This window comes from Macrobrachium rosenbergii, chromosome 53 (assembly GCF_040412425.1).
Source record: "Macrobrachium rosenbergii isolate ZJJX-2024 chromosome 53, ASM4041242v1, whole genome shotgun sequence".
Taxonomy (NCBI): Eukaryota; Metazoa; Arthropoda; class Malacostraca; order Decapoda; family Palaemonidae; genus Macrobrachium; species Macrobrachium rosenbergii.
The window spans coordinates 46,405,793-46,416,563 of NC_089793.1; positions in this window are offsets into that span (position 1 = coordinate 46,405,793).

The window sequence follows — 10,771 nt, forward strand, 5'->3', positions numbered from 1 at the left end:
GATTTCTGTAAAAAGCTTTGTCCCATACGAGAAGAAGACAAATGATTTAGCAATGTTTCATGTACTGTTCTGAAAACCAACTTTGGTTCTTCGTCTTGTTTTGAAAGCGTGCCATTTGTGGCTGGCCAGTTGCCGTCTGTTTTGATCATGTTGAGATTTTGTTAAGAGCTTCGTCCCATACAATTTTTTGTTTGAGTTACATACGTCTTTTTGGGAGTAAATGCACGTATCTCGATTGATTAAGTCATGTTTTGTAGGATTGCGTTGCTCTGATCGCGTGTTGTTCTGATGTTATCTGATTATTTTGTTTCCCACTGGAATCCTAAAGTTTGCTCATTCTGATTTCAGAGAACATTAGCGTTGGTTCTCTCTCTCTCTCTCTCTCTCTCTCTCTCCTTCTTCAAAAGAGAGAAGTTATTAACATAGAATATTTGTGTAGTCACTGGTATTAGACTTAGCTTTTGAGATCTGAACGTAGGAAAAGTGTATTTGGTAATGGTGCCTAACAAAAAAGTATGTTTTGTGGATTTTGCGAAAGTTTCCACAAGCTGTGCAAGGTAAAGTGAATTTTACTTATTACCATGGCATAATAAGGTATATTAGGGAAATATTGCCTTAGTTAAATTATTATTGATAAATCTCTTGTGTGTTCTTGTGTTTGCAATCCCTTGATTTTTCACATTTTATATATTGGTGATTTAACACTTATTTACTTAGCAATTTAAATATTTCTTAATAATTTAACATTGCATGTGGGATTTAATTTTCATTTGTTAAGATTTTATTTTCAAATCTTGAGTAATTCTTGCTAGTTTAAATTTTGCTTTATTAATTTAATATCTTGATAAATTAAAGTTTTTGTGATTTAGTTTTGTTTAATAATTTAATTTAAGAATTAATTGCATTTAGTGTTGTTCTCAAGTAATAGTAAATTTTTCAGACTGTGAATTCTAATTATAAATTTTGAATTTAACAATAAATTTTTGTATTTAATGTTTTTAAAGAAACATTGTTTCATTTATTGACCACCAGTGAATAGGATTAATTGTGTGCATAAGGCAGAGTGGTAAACATGTTTTGTTCCTTTAGATTTGCTGAAGTGAATTAAGACCAGGGAAACAGTTTAAAGTTGTTTGATGGAGTGATGCCCTTTTGCTGTAGTATGTTTCTTGTTTGATTGTTGATACCTCACACTTGTTTTGATAAACTTAGTTTGATTTTTCACGTGATTAGTAAGTTTGTTAAGGGACCACTGTTACCTTTAGAGTACTCAGTCTTAACTTTTATTGTTATGAGAGTTCAGAGATCTGGCTGAAGTGTGGTAAATTTTCGAATTCTGTGATTAGTTGTGTAGTAACCAGGTACTTGAATGCATCATGACATTATATATATATATATATATATATATATATATATATATATATATATATATATATATATATATATATATATATATATATATACATGTACATATATATGTGTATATATATTACTTGCTTTTGTATGTGGGCATGTGCGCGTGTATAATGCATAATATGCTCTTGAGGTCATTATAAGTCATAAATTCCAAATATTATCTCCCGACATAATTAAATGGGAAATGGTCTTCAGTTGAATGAGGACAGTTGTTGAGGGATGTTGACTGTAAGTTAGACAAGTTCTTGGAATTGTTCAGATATTTTCGTGCGTACGTTTGTGTTTTTCCTAACATGAAGCCATTCTGTTTTTTTCTAATGCAGGAGACTACTTAATGCCCTCATTTAGCCCAGACACGAGTGATAGATTGATTTTATGTAACCTGACGTTACACCGTCTGAGAACCAAAGAGAATTTAAAAGAAGGAAAAAGCTGTATTTAACTTCAAAGGAAGAGACAAATTTGCTCCTTAAATTACGGAAAAATAAAGATTAGGGAAACGGACGCAGTCGAGCAAAGGTAATAGTTGCCGAGTCCTTAAAACGAGGGTTACTGATTTGCTCGTCTGATGATGTCGATACCTTTATTTGTCTACTTAAGCTATTCTTTATTTTGTGTTTACGTGTGTGCTTTCACCGAAGAGTCGTTTCGAACTCTAACGAGAATTTTAGTTCGGAATTATATTTATGGGGAGAAAGTTATGTTTCCTCTGCGTCATCACCAAATTATTATTACCATTCTTACAAACGAAACCAATCTTCGAGACAAAAATTCCCTTGTTAGGTATCATTTCCTGCCATACACGTAAAAGTTTCTTCCCCAGCATACTTTTTCAGTGATGCTGCTCATCGTCATGAAACATTTAGGGAACAAATTCATCATAATCAGAAGTATAATTGTAGAAATAAATAACAAGCAAGATGGAGGCCAATGAATTATGGAAAAAAGAATGCTATTGTTAGTTAAGCAAAATCAAACATTTATGGCCCATTTAATTGAATCCAGTAATAGAGTTTTGTGGCTGGGATCTTTGTGTCTTTGTAACTGGTTTTGTCGATTATTGGTGGGTCACAGACGTTTTCTTAAATAAAATAAAATAAACAAAGAATTGTTTCATCATTTTATAGACAGTTTATTGCTATTGTATACAGTATATATATATATATATATATATATATATATATATATATATATATATATATATATATATATATATATATATATATATATATATATATATATATATATATATATATATATATATATATATATATATATATATATATATATATATATATATATATATATATATTATATATATATATATATATATATATATATATATATATATATATATATATATATATATATATATATATATATATATATATATATATATATATATATATATATATATATATATATATATATATATATATATATATATATATATATATATATATATATATATATATATATATATATATATATATATATATATATATATATATATATATATATATATATATATAATATATATATATATATATATATAATATATATATATATATATATATATATATATATATATATATATATATATATATATATATATATATATATATATATATATATATATATATATATATATATATATATATATATATAATATCACTAACTAACTGTCTATAAATAATGAGATAATTCTTTGTTTATTCGATTTGATTTAAAGAAAATGTCTGTACTGGATATATATATATATATATATATATATATATATATGTATATATTATTATTATCATTATTATAATTTTGCAGACCCTCTTTTAAACAGGTTCTATTGAATATTATTACTGCTTCAGCTGCATTTATTTTGTAGGAGACTTTTTCTATTTTCCTTATTGCGGACTTCTCTTCAGTGGAGGTGCGTGCTAACAGCTCGCTATATTTGTCATTTCATGGGGAAAAGTCAAAATCTGGATTCTGCTTCTTTATATATTCTATACAGTTGGTTCTATACAATTGTTGCCGCGACGCGTTTCGACAGACTCTTCTGTCATTCTCCAGCAGGAGCTAGTAAGGACTGGCAGATTGCATAGGTCCTTCTGAATTTATACACGGGCTTCAGCAGGGGGTCATGGATGGCGAATTCTGATTGGTTGCAGTCAGCGAACTTCAAGCCAAATTTCTGCGGCAAAGCTCGATCCTGACAGATCTTCGCAACCTGGGAACGTCATTCATTCCAGCGTTCCCATTGGCCTGCCGTTGCGTGATGTCATGCCGGCTGACATCATCGGTAGTTTGGCTGCTATTGGGCTGCGGATGAATGATGTCATTATCTACTCTTTCTGTCGTAGTCGGGGATTGTCTCGGGCGCCTCGCTCATCAGGGCATCTCCATTCTCAGGGTTGTCGTTTTCAGGTATTCGTTGGATTTGGCGGGTGTTCTGCATTATTCTTCTTAAATTCGTGGGTAGGAGCGATGCCTCCTGCGTCGTATTCATTGTTGGTTTTCTCTCGGCAATGAGTAGCGCCTCTAGCAGGCGCAGACGTCGAGGGGGTCGGCGGCTCCCGATTATACTTATATTTTGTATAATACTGTCGCGGGAGATGAAAATATTGTAAGTAGCACGGGCGTGGTTCATGATGGCACCCTCCTGGGCGTGGCAGGAGATCCTTTTAGACAGACGCATCGTGGTCATTCCAATATGAGCGCCGGGGCATCCTCGGACAGGACATACAAATTGGTAGAACCACGTTCTTCTGCTTGAGGGTTCTCTTGCTGGCGGAGAGGGTTATTTTTCATCACCAGATCACGGGTGCGGCGGTTCTTATAATAAATTATAAGATTTATTCTCTTACTGTCTTCGGTCGGGGTGACGTTTCCATGACGATTTTCTTCATGGAGTTCTCGTCCTCACGTCAGCGGAAAACGTCACCCCGACCGAAGACAGTAAGAGAATAAATCTTATAATTTATTATAAGAACCGCCGCACCCGTGATCTGGTGATGAAAATAACCCTCTCCGCCATCAAGAGAACCCTCAAGCAGAAGAACGTGGTCTACCAATTTGTATGTCCTGTCCGAGGATGCCCCGGCGCTTATATTGGAATGACCACGATGCGTCTGTCTAAAAGGATCTCCTGCCACGCCCAGGAGGGTGCCATCATGAACCACGCCCGTGCTACTCACAATATTTCCATCTCCGCGACAGTATTATACAAAATATAAGTATAATCGGGAGAGCCGCCGACCTCGACGTCTGCGCCTGCTAGAGGCGCTCCTCATTGCCGAGAGAAAACCAACAATGAATACGACGCAGGAGGCATCGCTCCTACCCACGAATTTAAGAAGAATAATGCAGAACACCCGCCAAATCCAACGAATACCTGAAAACGACAACCCTGAGAATGGAGATGCCCTGATGAGCGAGGCGCCCTTCGAGACAATCCCCGACTACGACAGAAAGAGTAGATAATGACATCATTCATCCGCAGCCCAATAGCAGCCAAACTACCGATGTTGTCAGCCGGCATGACATCACGCAACGGCAGGCCATCGGGAACGCTGGAATGAATGACATTCCCAGGTTGCGAAGATCTGTCAGGATCGAGCTTCGCCGCAGAAATTTGGCTTGAAGTTCGCTGACTGCAACCAATCAGAATTCGCCATCCATGACCCCCGCTGAAGCCCGTGTATAAATTCAGAAGGACCTATGCAATCTGCCAGTCCTCTACTAGCTCCTGCTGGAGAATGACAGAAGAGTCTGTCGAAACGCGTCGCGGCAACAATTGTATAGAACCAACTGTATAGAATATATAAAGAAGCAGAATCCAGATTTTGACTTTTCCCCCATGAAATGACAAATATAGGCGGGCTGTTAGCACGCACCTCCACTGAAGAGAAGTCCGCAATAAGGAAAATAGAAAAAGTCTTCTACAAAATAAATGCAGCTGAAGCAGCAATAATATTCAATAGAACCTATTATTATTATTATTATTATTATTATTATTATTATTATTATTATTATTATTATTATTATTATTATTATTATTATTATTAAGTGAGAAACCACTTCCTAAGCAAACCCAAATCTCCAAACTACCTTGCAACTCAAAATAACGTAATTTCATGCTGATAACTAACTGAGGAAGGGTGTGAGAAACTCAGCCCCTACATAAGTTTCTCTCCATGCTTCCCCTTTTTAGTGCATCTGTTTATTGTTCCTAAAGATCCGGTGACTGCTTGAATGACCTCTTTTCAGATAAAAGGCGAATGGAGATGAAGCCTGCCGAAAGTCTGCCGGAAAGGTTGAGTCCCCCATAAAAACTGGTGAACAGAGGTTTGTCAAAGGTCACCAAGATTTGGAAGATTCCAACATAGAAAACGAGGTGACTAAATTGCCATCTTGTGATCCCGGTAACCTCTGGAAAGAGCAAGAAAATAAGCCCCCAAGGTCATATACGCCAAGAAACAGCGGTAGTTGGCCTCAGAAACATCCCGGCAGCAGACCGACACACATCCCCATGCATGCTCCTTATTGAGCTGACCCCTCCACGTGGTCACCTTTCGACCTCCCAGTCACATTACTTGTGCATTCCCATTAAACTCATCCCTCCAGAACTGGTGAAATTCAACGAGGCCCCTCCATCACTCCATTATAAGGTAACAACCTGACTCGAGGTTCTTTCAACAGTCATGTATCTTTAATCTTCCACTGCACTCTCATTTTCTTTTCTGAAGTGAGAGTTATCACAAAGACCTGACTCACTTAGCTCGGTGTGAATATTAATGCAAGTATATCGTACCAGAATCGAGTTATCTTGGCACCCTCTGTGCAACCCTCGATTCGCCTGAGATCATTATCATTGTGTAACCGCTAGGATTATCAAATTGCAGAGGGTACATCAGCTGTGGAAACATCAACTTGTCTTGTGCTTCTTGTAGTGAAAAGGACACTGCAATCAATTCTTTAGTATCCCTTTCAAGAGGATTAATCATAGACTATTCAATTTTTGAACAGTGATAACATAACTAACCACGAGGCAGCCCCCTGTTGTATCTGCCTATCATTCCCCGGTCTTCTGATTGGCTTCTTTAATTTGTAAATATATTCCATTTAAAGTAAGCCTAAGTGCTTATCTGCAAAAGGCCCTTGTTGAAGTATGGCCTTCATCCCAACTGTTTTTCTATTTAGTTTCCTACCTGACCTAGAAGTTGCAGTCAGAATCTCAAGGTGTATTAGTAAACCCCCTTTTCATAAACCGCCTTTTCATGAGCCAGACCACAGGTTGGACCCATGAACTAGGAGTACAGTAAGAAGGCCAGGTAAGAATCTAGAAGTGGCGACTGATGCCTAGAATCGTAGATTCCAGACAGTAGCTTTTGCTAAAGCTGGATACAAGATTAGAAAAGAATCCGGTAACACAAATCCTAAAATAAGCACAAGCAAGCAAGTTCCCACAGCGTAAGTATGATGTTATTATTTTTAGCTTATCATAGGTGTGAATAAAACTGTGACTGTGTACATTGTTAGGAAACAATAGGCCCCATACATGCTGACAAGATTTTTCATAGCGAAGAGAGAGCGTATCTTCCAAAACACAAGATTTGTGACTAAGGCACGGCAGTCTGCATTTCTTAACTGTTAGGATTAGCTAAGCAGTGAAGTACAAATATAAGTGATAAAGAAATAAAATAGCGTGTTTATTTCCTCCTTGTGCTCTGGACAACTTTTTGTCCAAGAATTAGCTAGGTATACCGTAAAATTCAGGCCTTGAATTATAGCCTAACCAGAAATTTTTTGCTTCCCTTGAGTATATCTCTCTCTCTCTTTCTCATTTGTCATAGCAAAAGCGCTAGGTTTTTGTAAAAATCCTGTATAAAATTTTAAATAATTATTTTGTTGTGTCCAAGAAAAAATAATTTCATTTGCGGACAAGTGAGCAATCGCCTTCTGACCATCATTTAACTATAAGTAATTGAGCAAATTTCTACGCATTCATAAATCCCGAGTGCCAAGCTGGGAAAACCCATTCCAGTATTGTTCATCTTTTTCCTACGAACAGCACATGTTTCACAGAGCTGTCACCCCCTCCCCCTCGTCAAATACCACGCGAGCGCGACCATTGTGTTAACCATACCATTTAGGCACGGACCAGTCAGGCAACTTTCATAAATAGGGTAAATACACTGCGGACTTGACCATAAAAAGAAAAAAAAAATTCAGCCTGTGCATGTTAGTTGTAAGCATTTTGTACTCATCATATCAGGGAGGATTTATTTACTTCGCCTCGCCGCTGAAATTTATAACAACGTCATATTACTTGCATTTGGTTACCTTCGCACTACGGGCCAGGTCAGTTCTTTTGCCAAGCAGGGACGTGTGTTACCGAAACTTGTTTCACAGTGTACAGCCATCTGCCCCAACCATAGGTGTTTCTCAGCATAATAAATCCCTTCAATTATGAATGCCCACATTCTATGGACACGCTGTATTAATTCCTTTGAGAATTTTCTCTTTTCGTCTAAGGACATGCCAGAGTCGTTCACTGACGAACCTTATTTACATTCTCAGAACATCTTAAAATCGTTCATTAACGTTCTAGAACGAGCCAGAGTTGTTCACTTGCGAACCTTATTTACATTCTCGGAACATCTTAAATTCGTTCATTAATGTTCTAGGACACGCCAGAGTCGTTCACTTACGAACCTGTACTTTCTGAGAATCCCTTAAAGTTGTTCATTTACGTCCTAGAACACATTAGAGTCATTCCCTTACGAACCCTCACCAATTAAGTAATTATTTTACTTTGTTTTATACTCATTAAATGCTGCTTAATATCCTTTCCTTAGAAAGTAAAATTATTACTGGTGTTCACAGCATATTAAATCTGTAAAGTAGAGTAAAAGTCATAGGTGATTTCTTTTGTTTGTAGTTGACTTTGATCTTTTGCAGAGATATGCCATTTTTAAGTTCTGAGAACCCCTTTAATTTTTTCAGTTAAGAACCTTATGTTCAAGAACCCATTACGCTCTGCAAGTTACTAGCACTTCATTTAAGAGCACGTTCTTCGAACCGTTTATTAATTATGTTCGTCTAAGAAAACTATTTATTAATTACGTTCAACTAAGAACACATTAAGCTCTTCAAGCTACTAGTTACTGCATTTAAAAGCACGTTCTCCAACCAGCTTACATAAGGAACTGTCCTTTGAACCTGCGAATTATGGTTAGTTGGGATAATGTAGCCTGCTCCTTGTAAAAAGAAAACTTCCCTCGACATCTCGGCAATATGGCTTCTTACTCTGACAACATCACAGCCCTTGTCACCGCTGGTAAAACCATGGGGCTCAAGACCAAGAGTTGCTAGATTGGGTTGATAAAAAGGAGAAAGAAAGAGAAGCCAAGGAAGAAAGGGAGAGGCAAGCAATAGAAGACAAGGAAGAAGGGGAGAGGCAAGAAAGAGAAGACAAGGAAGAAAGGGAGAGGCAAGAAAGAGAGCAATGCCAGGTTAGACAGGTTAGAGCAGGGAGAATGAGAGAGGTAAGAAAGAGAGCAAGCCAGACTAGACAGGTTAGAGCAGGGAGAATGAGAGAGGTAAGAAAGAGAGCAAGCCAGACTAGACAGGTTAGCTAAGGAAGACCAGGATCAAGCCCGTGAGCTCGCCATGGCAGCCCAGGGGGTCCATAGCCTTGCAACCACTCCTCCACTGTCCTCTATCACTGCCGCCAGCTCCATGATGCCAAAATGGAATGACCCAGAGCCTGAGACCTGGCTCGACCAAGTAGAAGAGATCCTCAGGAATTTCAAGCCCCAGCCCACAGAAACCTCTATGCTCCTGTCAAAACATCTGGAGGAAAAGGGCCAAACAGTGTTCCGCTCCATCCCATTAGCAGACTATAATTAAGGACTGCGAGCCCATCCCAAAAGATGGAGACAACATTGGAGAGGACACCCAAAGGAGGCAGGTCAAACATGGGCTGACTGGGCATGCCATAAGTCTCAAGCACTCAAGCGGTGGCTAGAATCCCGCAATGCTACCTCTTCAGAGGAAATAATAAACCTTTCAGCTTGAGGACTTCCTACACTACACCCCTCTGGCCTTCGCTACTTACCTCTGCGACAAGAACCCTTCGACGCTAGATGAGTGCTGCTGTTTGGCAGACCACTGGGACACTCACCATCCTACAGCCAGTTCCTGGGGCCGTAAGATTTGGCCCTCTTCCCCTACCTCCAGTTAGCTTCTGCCCTAGAATGGGCACTGTCACATGAAGCCTGCGTGCGGCTATTGTAAAAAAATTGGGCACTCCACGGAACAGTGCCACTCGAAGGCTGAGAATCAGCCAGAAACTCCTGCTAAGTTCCCCAATGAGCTCATGCTAAACTGAGCCATGTCTGTCTCTGGAATGAACAACAAAGGGCCCACTCCCCCCGTGGGACAGTGCCACGCCGAGATTACAGCAAAAATTATTGCACCACTTGTCAGGTTCAAGGACACTCTGCTCTATGGGCAAAGTGCCCTAGTAAAACAAAACCAACCACCATTGCTTTGGCAGTGACAAATCCTAAAACCTTAGGCCCTCCAGCCGAAGGCTCTATATCTATGGCACCTCCCAGAGGTAGCTACCCTGCCCGCCAGGCCACAGTATTCGGTGACACTAACGCACGAATCTCCCTCATCAGAGAAGATAAGGTCCCTTATGGGGCCACTGTTCACAGATGCAAACTTGTTACAATAAAGGGTATCAATCGAATGAAGATGATTCTTCCCACCATCAAGCTAAGGGTCACAAGACCTTAAAGATAAAAAATCTGCACTCTTGCATTAGCTACTTACCTTCCTGGAGGCTATGACCTCCTCCTGGGACAGGACCTCCAGTCTCCTTCTAAGTTACAGAAATCTAGGGGTCCTAACCCCTCCACAACTAAATAAAAAACCAAGGGTCCTCAAGGACCTGCCTTAAACCCCCTGCCAGTGCCGCTTGAGAGCCCTGAGCAGCACCAGGCTCCGATTGTTGAGCCCCTGACAAATCACATTCCAGTGCCAGGCCCTTCCCCAATGCCAGTGCCAAGGTGCACCCTGAATATTCTCCAAGGGATCCCAGTCCATGTCGCCTCTCCCCCTCCGGCTTGGCACTGCTGTCAGTGCCGGTGTGAGAGCCAATCCACAATATACTAGTGTCCCCTCTGGATTCCTTTGACTGCAGCAAAGCTTACCCAAAGGTGTGGCGTCGCAACCTGTGTCTGAGCTGGTCATGGTAACCTGCAAGCCTCTCATGCCCACCACGACCTCTTCTCCTTCCCAGTCCTCTGCAGACAAAATCATGAATAAGGATTCTGCATATTGCAATAGG